Source organism: Larimichthys crocea, chromosome XVII, assembly GCF_000972845.2.
Source record: "Larimichthys crocea isolate SSNF chromosome XVII, L_crocea_2.0, whole genome shotgun sequence".
In the NCBI taxonomy this organism is placed as follows: Eukaryota; Metazoa; Chordata; class Actinopteri; family Sciaenidae; genus Larimichthys; species Larimichthys crocea.
In genome coordinates, this window is record NC_040027.1 from 17193660 (window position 1) to 17203784 (window position 10125).

Here is a 10125-nt window from a genome sequence, read left to right on the forward strand (position 1 = left end):
AATCTAAGCACTCGCCCTCCCGTTTCATGCGACCAAGCGTAGATGTGAGCTTTCAAAAGTATAAAGAAAGCAAAGAGCAAGCCACATAAAGCCACAAACATGGATGACAAATCAAGTGAAGACAAGCGGAGAGAAAAGCCTCGCTGAGTAACTGACTCTCATCCCTTCAGTTCTACTGATCTCCAATGATTTGATCAACCGATTATCTGATTTATGTTCAACGGCTGAAAAGAAGATAAGAGTCGGCTTTAGTTCTGACAGTGTGATCCACGGAGCAGATAGAGAGGGGAGCGTTGGGAGTGAGATGAAGATGCAAAGAGGCATGAATCTTTAATCTTCATTTATACCGACGGCTCACTGGGATATTCAAAATAGGTTCACCGGGTTCAAAGACCAATTTCTTAATGAGAGTAGAGGAAGAGTGGTGAACAATACTCCAGAGAGCTCCATAAACAAAAAGAAAAACGCAGTAGATCTTGTGCGCACAACTAATCACATTAATCTCGATCTAAACACATCGTCATCACCCCACAAGCGGCCAGCTGAATGCTTCAGAGCTCAGCCGAGTCGAACACGCTGTTAACTGTTGAGGACGACAGCAGCCATTTGAAGAATGATTAATTAATCCAACGCTTAATATCCTCGCACAGGGAGTTAAGTGCATCTGACCACAACCACACAAAAGGCTCTCATTAGAGACACAGGTTCAGGACTGAGGGGACATTATGACAAAAAAATTGCTCCTTTTGATCGTGAAGCACTTACAAATCAATTAGGAGGGGCTGGTGACATGATGAGTGTGTGCATATGTGTGTGTCTGAACTTAATTAGGTTATTTCAATCCAATCACAGGATGTTTTTTTTTCTCCCCTAAATGCCACAAAGGTGTGTGACATTTCAGGGCTGATGGGAAATAAAAATGGAAAATGGTGGATGTGTGCGTCGTGGCTGTGAGCCGCATCTTTTAATCTAATCGTTTTCATAATTTTATAATTACAAGAGACCTGATTAAAGAGCTATCTCATGAGCTGGGCCCATGGAGACATGATGGTATGAAAGATGGACAGGGCACAGCTGGTTTCTTCACAGCGGTTCAAAATACAGTAAGCTGTGTCTGCATGGCTCAGCTGCTACGAATGTGGTTAATAAGAGAGCTGGAAGGACTGATGTGCTTTCAAGCATAAAGAAATAATATCTCTGGAATCTGTCGTTTGGTTTATACAAAGAAGAAAACATAAGTTTATATTCCCAAGTGTTATTCCATCAAAGCATTTAGAGAAAGTTAGCACAAATTAAAGATATGGACTATATTTTTTGGGAGATATTATGATAGATGATAGATAAAAAGACGACTCAGAAAGCAGCAAAATATTTCTCAAAGCAGGCCGGGGAATGGAGACAAACAGCTCTACAACAACCAGGTGCCCTTCAGTGTTTATACTATTTAAAGTACTGAAGAGCAGTAAGGTTATATCTAATTGAATCATATATAGATTTTGCTGATGCAGCTACAATGCTTTGAGGACAATCTTGTTATGGATCAAGAGGTTGTTGTGGTTTAGGTTTATGTGGTGTGTTTGTGAAGATAATGCTCGGATGCTACAGGGATCACCTAAGTTGACAGGCTGCATGTAACGGATACACTGCGGTACAAATGCCCTTTAACTCTGGTTATCTGCCTCCTCTAGATGGCAGTTCAATAGATGGTCTCTGCTAGTGATGCAGCTGTGTGAATACTATCTGCATCGCAGGCTTAGAGTCACATGGAAGCAAATTTCTCCTTTATTTACAGAGTATGCTGAGCCTGGTGAGTCATGATGAACAAGCTTTTTAGAAAACAGTACTTTAGTATTTGTTTCAGCATTGGAGAAGGCATATGTTGTAACACTTAAAGTCCATGTAAAGTAATACTAAATATGTGTTCTGAGTGTGTAGACCAAAGAAGAAAAAGTTATTTACTACCCAACCAAATATGAATGATATGGTATTATAGTCATCATGTGTAAAATTTAAGGTATTTCTTCTTGTCTCCTTGTCTCCTTCCTACCTTATGATGTTTTATGTGGAACAGTTATGAGTGTAACAATAACTGAGGAACATGTGCAACAGTAGAGTCATGATGTGAAACCCCAAGACAGAGAAGATGGGTTTTGTGTCCTGATTGAAGGAGACTATTCATAAGAAACTGAGCACACGCTTTTTTGACTCTTGTAAGAATGGTTTTGAGAGAACAGGCAGGAGCCTTGAACTCCCATTTTTTCTCTAGCAATCTCAGTCCTGATGGTCGATCCATACTGGAGAATATTGTTTTACGGCTGGCCAGACGCAGCACTTCAAGCTGCCAGAAGCAATAGAAATACATAAAATGAAATGAGCCGGAGAGAGTGACAAGTATATAAACTCCTCAAATACCCCACACGTCATCCTATAACACAACCCAGTAATGGAGCTCACTGTTACACCTAAAGACACATCATTTCAAATATCAGCTCAATCACACCAGAGGTTTTAATTGTTCATCTTTCAGGCTTAAAACTTAAAAGAACATGAACATGAGTGTGTCTGTTGCTTCACATTGTTGGAAAGCACCATCTCCTGAGCAGCACTGAGCAAACAAAACGATTTAATGCAAAAAGCGAAAGATGTAGTGAAGCTTCTGAACTCCTCTTAAGTGTGTCTACCTACACCCAGGAGATTCCTTGGCTTGCTTTAGTATTTATGTAATGCTACAGCCATCTCATCACACATTCTCTCACCCAGAGACCTCAGAAAACATAAAATATGCAGTATCCAAAGAGCAAAAACTCTTTTTCTCACCCCCTCCAGTCCTCCTCAGCCGGTCACAAAGGACCTATCATCGGCTTAAATGGGACAGTTTTGTTTAGATGCGACTTCTACAAAGAGTAAACTGGGAAAAGGCATCCAGGAAATGCACGAAACAGACAACAATCCTGCTGCTTGTGCTGGATGACACTGTAGCACAATGGTGGTGCTTGTATTCTACCTTACAATTTATAAATAGGTTGTGCAACTAGCAATTTGTAGAAGCTAATATAGTTTTAAATTATGGACAAATATATTTTGTGAAAGGGCTCTGGCTTCAAAAAGCAAGCAACACACTCAGTGAAGACTCCAGACTGAACAGCACTTTTATTGCTCTGCTGTATTGTACTGAGGTGATCTATTGCTTTGGCTTTGATCCCGCTGGTTTCAAAAAAACATATCAAATGCCCTGTAGTTGCTCCTGGATCCATTAGAGTCATCTAAATAAATGGCACTACAATGATGAACTGCAGCAGTATGCTGTGTTTCATAACTGAACTGCCTTACTAATTTGTCTCGAGCCTATTTTCCACAGGTCAGTGGCGTGATTTTGAATAGAAACTCTCTGCAAGAACATATCTGAGTCTAATTTCACTAAGTAATACTAAAGCGTCTTTCCCAGATTGAAGCCCCATTTTAATGTCATGCTGCTGATTGCTCCCAGTGATTGCAAATGAGTGATACTTACTGTCTACTTCTGCAGCTCAGATAATTGGATGAAAATGAAATTATGATGAGATTAAAAAATGTATATGCACATTTTGAGTTAGCTAAAACATTTTACTGACGTATTCCTACAGTAGCCCAGATTGGACAACTAAACACTGGCTCTAGATATGGCATTTTGTGATTTTTGTGCATTTGATGTTTTTTTTGTGAGAGTGAGTGGAGGGAGCTACAATCGGCAAGTACACCACCAACATGGCGGCAGGACTGCCAACATGGTAGCGGCCAGCTCCACCACACTCTGAGCTCCAAAACAGAGGGATGTGGGGACTGCCGCCATGTTGGCAGTCCCCTGCCGCCATGTTGGCAGTCCTTCCTCTTCCGCCTCCCTGCTAATTTAAAAATTGGCAAAGACGTGGATCATCAGGGGACCACTGTTAATTATGAATAACTTTAAGCCTTAATATAATTAAGGGTGAGTTAAAAATAAATTCACCCTTATTACAGTTGTCATGAATGGGGAAATTAGTTATAGAGACCAAAACTGTTTTTTGTACCAGGCTGTGAACATGTTTATTTCTGCTACAATTGGACATGGCGGGCTTATAGGCTTATTTATTTATTCGGAGCCAGCCTCAAGTGGCTGTTCAAGGAACTGCAGTTTTTGGCACTTCAGCACTGGCTTCACTTCACAGCCATGGAGGTTACTGCTGCAAATCAATTCAAATGAACAAATTTCTACCATGACGAGTGATCCTGATTCCTCTGACAGATGTCTGTCACAGATGTCAAGTCGTCTGACAAAAAAGGCTGAAAACCACCGCCGCTCTACGGTAACGAGGTCAGCCAACGTCCATCATTACAAATGTCAAATGAAGCAATCATGTTTGTAAATAAATGACTTGTAAGGCCCAGATGCTCTCTAAGCTCTGCATTAAGGTTACAGGCCCATCTGAACACCTATAATGGCATTACAGTAGTCGGCGAGTGGGAGGACGGCCAGCACACACAGACCCACGATCGTTCCAGCTGGACATCTTAACCACGACAGCTGACATGTCAGCATGCCTGCAGGTATCTGACAGCCACTCACAGGGGCACTCTCTCCTTCACCACTCAATACCTTCCTTCCTTTCTTCACCTCTCGCTCCGCACTGTCCTCTCCTGTAAGAGCACCGTAGTGCCCTCAACTTGCTGACAACGGACGCATTGGTGCTTTACTGCCCTCATAAATACTCCTGAGTTGAAAACAATGAGGCCGGGCATTGGCAGTGTTGAGCTGAGGTAATGTCACTATTGAGCACGGCTGACAGCTTTATGTGTAACAGAAAGGATCAAAATGAGAAGGTAAGTGTAGGCGTAATAATGGACAAGACTAACAGGCCTGATTCAACAATGCACTCCGAGGGCCACATTGACCTGTCAGCAGACATTTCATTACTGACACATAAATCTGCCAGATAGAGAGGCTAAGTGGCACATCGGGTACCATTAAGTGCTGTTGTATAATTGTATTCACTTCAATGCTGGTTTGCTCTTGATTTTTCAGACAGTCAGTCAGCTACTCAACAAGCTGGTAGGAATCCATGTGACCACAACAACACGTGGTGAGACAAGAAATATATGAGTCCATGCTTAATATAAATGTGATGTTGAACAAACAGAGGATATCTGATGATACAGTACAGTCATCGTTGGGCGTGTATCAGGAGTGCGGGGGAGTCATCACAGACTTCGTCGACTGCTGCAGTCTCAACCACCTTTATATCAACGTCATCAAGATGAAGGAGATGGTGACTGACGCCTCAGACGACAGCAGTGAGCATGCAAGTGCCGGATATCGAGGTGGTGAGAGTGTGCAGTGTGTGCAGGACTCAGAGACAGGGAAAGACTTAGCAAACTGGTCAAGAGGTCCAGCTTTGTTCTGGACTGTCCCCCCAAGACTCCGAACAACTCCTGCATGAGACTGTGGAGGCCTTAAACAGCTCCTTAACCAAGAGACTGCTACGCCCACCATGTAAGAAGGAGCTCTACCACAGGTCCTTCATTCCAACAGCTGTCAGACTCTTCAACACCAGCATGACTTCATGACTTTCGTCTATATATTTCTTATTTATGGAGTAATTTCAACCTCATGTATATGAGCTGCTGTGACAATGTGTGTAAATGTCCCCAGTGTGTCATCATTAAACTTTAACTCAGTATCTCACAAACTAATGGCTGCCATGCTGGCAGTTTGGGATTCAGTTTCTCAAAGATACTTGAGCAGGACAAAAAGAGTCTGGGATTAAACAATCAACCCCATGATTAACATATACTTGGCAACAAGCACTAGCCAATCAAAGACAGAGTAGGGCAGGTCACGACTTTGCCCTCCTGGGGAAAATAACTGTGTATACTCATGTGAAATATATATTTTAGAGTTTTACTGTGACCAGTCCGAGTCAAACCTGTGTCAGTTTATTCAGCATGTTGATATGTCACAACTGCGAAAGAGAAGTGCTCACTAACACGGATTTCAACAACAAATTGCTGAACACAATTTGAGAGAAAGGATGCGTCATGTGTGCACAGAAGAAGTCTTTTACTTAAAGTCATTAAAAAAATGAGGAAGGAAAGATATTTTCCATATTTTATTGATATTTTTTTCCCCATGAAGTACAAACACCCACTTTTTAACCCTTTCACAGGACAAAAATCTGACGTTTAATTAGACGGTGAACATCGAGCACTGCACACACAAGAAGTGGGCAACACAGTGACGATGGGATTTTGATTACAGAAGACCATAATTCATCAGGTACGTGGCTTTCTGCGTTGCTGTGATTGGTTGAACACTAGCGGGTGAGAGCAGTGACATTAGTAAAAAATCTCTGAGAGGACCGGTGCTCCATGAACAAATACATTAAAAGTGCTGCCTGAGACTTCGCAGTTGTGGCCATCAACAAACACACAACAAGTACAGCACATATTTTTTTAATGTGTGCAGGAGCAGCTAAGACCGTGGTACACCATAATCCCTGAGAGACGGGGGATGAGAATAAAACTGTATATATAAAAAACAGCTTATATCTAGAACTGAATAGAGGCACAATGAGGGCAGTAACAGAGCTGGGAGAAGGCTGAGCAAACACAGGCTGAGGCTTAGATGTGTCACACCAACGACAGGCACAGAGTCTCTCACGCTGAGATGACTGCAGGGATCGATCAAAGGCTGCCTTCCCCCTTTTTCTACCCCACGTTTAGATCATTAAAACCTAATTGAGAACTGGTAACCCAAAACACACACACATAGAAAGAGTGGCAGCGCTTGCATGGATACACAAGCAAACCATCTCAAAGATGACAATAGAAGAAGCACAGCACAGTGTGAGAGATAATGAGAGCTGATGTCCATCTGAGTTAGAGAGCAAATCGATCAGCCAGGACTGCACCATAACATTGTGAGAAGAGGCTGAGGGGATAAACTCAGTGTCCTGATGATCACAGGGTGAATCTCTTGCCTCATCAGGTCATCTGTTTAGGTGAGCCTTGACAAAAGCAAAACTGGATGAAAGGCAGCAAAGGGAGAGGAACACAAAAAGAGGTGCATGATCTCTCTTTGTGGTGTGTAAAAGTGTCAGACAGCGGATCTAATGGACCACCAGATGAGTGTGTGTGTGTGTGTGTGTGTGTGTGATGGGAAGTTGGCTCACCCAGGACAAGAACTTGCACAGCGCTCTTCCTTCCACATCTGCAAGCCTGGAGGTCCTCTGATCACTGCTGGCCGTCTGTTGTTGGCTGGATCTATGCAGGATAATGTTGCTCCTCAAGCCTCTCCAGACACTGAACCTCCTATTCTTCCTCCTCCTCCTCCTCCTCTTCTTTCTTCTCCACAGGCAGCGGCAGCAGCAGCAGCTGGACTGGACTGCATTCACTTACCTTCCCTCCTCTCAGTCTCTTCTCTCCCACCCCCTGCACTGCTGCTGAATTATCTACCTACACCGCCTACCAAATGAAGTCCCAGGCTCTGCGCTCTCCCTCTCCTCCGTGCTATAAAGACAGCAGGAGCTCCTCTCCCAGCGGGCTCCCGGCTTTGTGTCTCGGAGAAGCGGTGAGGGCTGCCACCGGCGGCGGCAGGCAGCTCGGACTGATGGTGCTCCCGTTATTGGATTGCATGTGTATGAGTGTGCTGGCATTTGTGTGTGTGGGATGTGGAGCTGTGCAATGTGTGTTTGAAAGAGGACCCGGCTGCTGTTGATTGGGGCTCATCTGCGCTGCTGCCTCTCTCTCTCACTCTCTCTCTCACTCTCTCTGCTGCGTTCAAGTCCTGTGGTGGAAAACGGCAAATGGTTTCTCTGCTTATAAATGCAGCTCTCTTTGGCTTTCAGGTGGTGGGTGTATTCACAATACAGTGCAGGTACAGACTGGGTATAAAAAATAAATATGCGAATAAATACAGATGTTAATGTACCAACAGATTTAGTTATAATAATTCAGTCCATCTCCATAAGCCCCCATGTTCAAATGTCTTCACAGCAGAAATAAAGATGTTTACAACCTGGTTCAAGAAACAGTTTTGGTCTCTATAGCTAATTTCCCCATTTAAGACAACTGTACTGTCTGAATTTTTCATTTAAGTTGTGGACCCTAAAACCAAAACAACGAGCTGACAGATCTTAAAGACTGCAAGCAACACATTTAACAATACATATAGCTCATTTTTCCCATTGTCAACATAATACTATTATCACAGCTTAATTATTCTTTGTATTGTATTTATTAGCACTGTAATATTTTTAAATATCTTTCTTTAATCTTGATGCCAAAGATCAAAAGTGGGACTGTAGTCTTCTTTTTTTATACACTTCTGTGAAGTTAAATAATATAATAAGTTTGTTTCTGCTGGTTGCATGCATGTGCATGTATCATGGTAGGGCAGTAGTCCTAGTAACTCTCTCTGGTATTGTGCATGCTCACTTACTGACATGACTTATTGGGACGCTATCTGGATTTATTTCAGTTAAACTAACAAAATTATTTTCATCACACAAAAAGGGGGAAAAAACCTCCAATGCTCATGTCCGATATCTTCAAATGGAAGTGTTGAACCCACTTTGTACTGCTTACTACAGTGATACCGGAGAGAGTGGCAGCGAGCTGTGTCAGGTGGTTGAAACCATTATGAAGTGCTGACAGGTGGGTTGTATTTCATTTCATAGTGAGTGTGGAAGGAAGACCTTGCCCTTTAAATCTCTATAGGCCTCATGCCAAAATATTATGTTGATGTTGTTTTAAATCTCTCAAAATTACCATGAAACTCCAACGTACTCTGTTCAAGAATTTTATTCTGGATTTAATATTTGAAAGGCCACTAGAGGAGACATGTTGCATGTTTAGATGAACATTTCCAGGTAGTTGTTTTTAATCTCCAAGCCATCTGTGTCCATACAACATTAACACGGAATTAATTTTACAAGAAACAAAAAGATACAGTATATTGATTTTAACAGCAACCACACACAAATATACCACAGCATAAAAGAACAGTCAACATTATCACACTACCATATTAAATACTGTAGCTCTGAACTAAGAAGATGAAGAGATATTTACAGTTTTAAGCAGACTGGGCACTTTTCCCACTCCATTCATTCTTTAAGGACAAGGACTCCCATTTTACTCTTTAATGGGCTCAGATGCCGACAAGGAGGGGAAGACTTGCCCTCTTCCTTCAGGCATCTTAACACATCTTTTACATTTCACTGCCACTTTTTAACAGAGGCATAAATAGGAGCCCGAGGCGGTGCAGGAGTGTCATATCCAGGTGAAGATGGAGGCTGTGCTGTGTTTCATCTTATCTGCATCGCTTGCTGTCCTCAAAAGCCTCAGTGGAGCTTCCCTGTGCTGGTTTTACCTGTGCTGCATGTTTGGTCTCTGAAAGCAAACAGAGTAACTCAGCTTACCACAGAGTGAAACATGAAAATGAAGGAAATACATGATTGAATTTTTATTACACAATCTGAACATTGCCAGTGGTTATTGCATTTTTATGCCCAAATTGCTGCTCTGCAACAGCCTGTAGTACAGTGACCTTCATGAATGTCATTATCCCTTAAATCATTTTCTCGCCTGGCTTAAGGTAAAAGCTTTACAATAATCATACTACAGCACAGTAATAATCAGCATGCCACTCTGCGTACTTCATACCAAAGAGCAGCAGTGAAATGAAGTCCACTCTGGGTTTCAGACTGAATATTTCTAAGGGTTTCTGCAAAAGTATTGAGGTGGTGGGTGTTGATAAATACTTATACATAAAACATGAAGGCAATGTATCTGCCTACTGTGCAGGTTAAAAAGTCTGTACATCAACTCTAGAACGCTATAATCATTTGTCAAATTGAAAGCACTGCTTACCCTTGCGTTCTGTGTGGGTTTCAGAAGCTGAGTTACAAAAAAAAAGTCATGGTCTTGGGGTTTAAACACTGTGGTACTCAGACAGAGCGGTTTAGTTGGTTTAGTTTACATTTATGTGAGTGGGGTTTTGAAATAATGGTTCTTACTTTGTGAGATCTACTTTTAGTCCACAGCAGAGGGAATATACTGTAAAAAAAAAAACAAATCCGGCTGAGTTTCTGGGTCTGTCTGATGATTTGC

General features: G+C 42.2%; 1 protein-coding gene across 2 annotated transcripts in view; it reads right to left on the minus strand.

Annotated features, from left to right (window-relative positions):
- lingo3a (leucine rich repeat and Ig domain containing 3a) overlaps window positions 1-7775 on the minus strand; it is a 34003-nt gene extending 26228 nt beyond the window's left edge. For both annotated transcript variants that reach the window (XM_019270237.2, XM_019270238.2), the window contains exon 1: window positions 7185-7775. The gene's annotated coding sequence lies outside the window, so the exon portion shown is untranslated. The remainder of the gene's footprint in view (window positions 1-7184) is intronic.
- Between the last annotated feature and the right edge of the window lie 2350 nt (window positions 7776-10125).